This window comes from Larimichthys crocea, unplaced genomic scaffold (assembly GCF_000972845.2).
Source record: "Larimichthys crocea isolate SSNF unplaced genomic scaffold, L_crocea_2.0 scaffold28009, whole genome shotgun sequence".
NCBI lineage: Eukaryota > Metazoa > Chordata > Actinopteri > Sciaenidae > Larimichthys > Larimichthys crocea.
Window position 1 is genome coordinate 1 of NW_020853685.1, and position 1,117 is coordinate 1,117.

Genomic DNA, 1,117 nt, shown 5'->3' on the forward strand with positions numbered 1-1,117 from the left:
AAGGCAAACCCTCAAAGGTGAATGTGAGTTCATTGGACAGTACATTGAGAGCATCTTCAGGACAAGGCTGCAAGAAGAGGCACTACTGTAAAATACTATTTGTCAAGGTTGTGAGGGTCTGACTCTTTAATACAACATGAAACATGTCAAACATGAATGTATGACAGAGGCTGTGGCTTTCTACTTCTGTTGGACTTCTGTATGCATCACCCGCATTTCCACTCAGGGATCAATAAAGAATCATTTTTCAAAGACCAGAAATATACCAGATTTTAACACTGTGTGTGTAACTCACCTCAACAAAGAAGTTCACATCAAAGCACTTTGGCTGTCGTAAGTCAAGGTCAACTGATTTGTTTGTCATACGTTGTTTCTCACTGATGTAAGCTCGGTTGTTTGGGGCCTTGCGGGTGGAATCCAGTGTAAAATTACAGTTGATCCTTGCGCTTGCTGTAACAGATTAGAGTTTAATTAAGAAGTTATTTGTGTACCTAGATACACGTATTTAAATAGATGGACAGTGGAGAATCAGGAACCTTGGTCTACTGAAGAGCGTTTGGTCATGGTAAAACAGATTTCAGCTTTGGTCCTCAATGGTTGTGAGCAGTCTCCTTTTTGAGTAGGGATTTGACTTGGGCTGAAAGACACTGTAGCTTCCACCAATACAATAGGCTTTGATCTGGGAATGCACAGAGATTTCAGATTCAATTTGCATTTTTGATTTGGCAAGTTTTACATCGGATGCCCTTCCTGACACAACCCTCTGTATTTATCCGGGCTTGGGACCGGCACAATAAGACACTGGCTTGTGCCCCCTTGTGGCTACATTCTGGGAATGCACAATGAACTGTTAAAAAAAAAAAAAAAAAAACTGTTATACTGGGGTTCAGATGTTTTAACTCATATAATGTGTGTGTTTCCTGTCTTTTGCATGTCTCGTGCACTTCCCTTATTTGGACTGTGTTTTGCTGAGGATGGCAGGGCGAGATATCAGTAGTTCAAGGATAGGAGAGACAAGGACGTGAGAAACAGGCCTGAAAAGTGTCATTTTGATACATATTGTTCATTGCTGAGCAGACTCATGAGTGAGGTAGGTGTCTGAGACAGCCCATTTTTA

The 1,117-nt window shown here is 41.3% G+C and overlaps 1 long non-coding RNA gene across 1 annotated transcript; it reads right to left on the reverse strand.

The window, feature by feature from the left end:
• LOC113744907 (uncharacterized) lies at positions 1-821 on the reverse strand. The gene is made up of 3 exons (XR_003461892.1): positions 537-821; positions 296-450; positions 1-67 (listed from the first exon to the last, which is right to left on the reverse strand). It is a non-coding gene; the product is annotated as an uncharacterized LOC113744907 (long non-coding RNA).
• Positions 822-1,117: the final 296 nt, after the last annotated feature.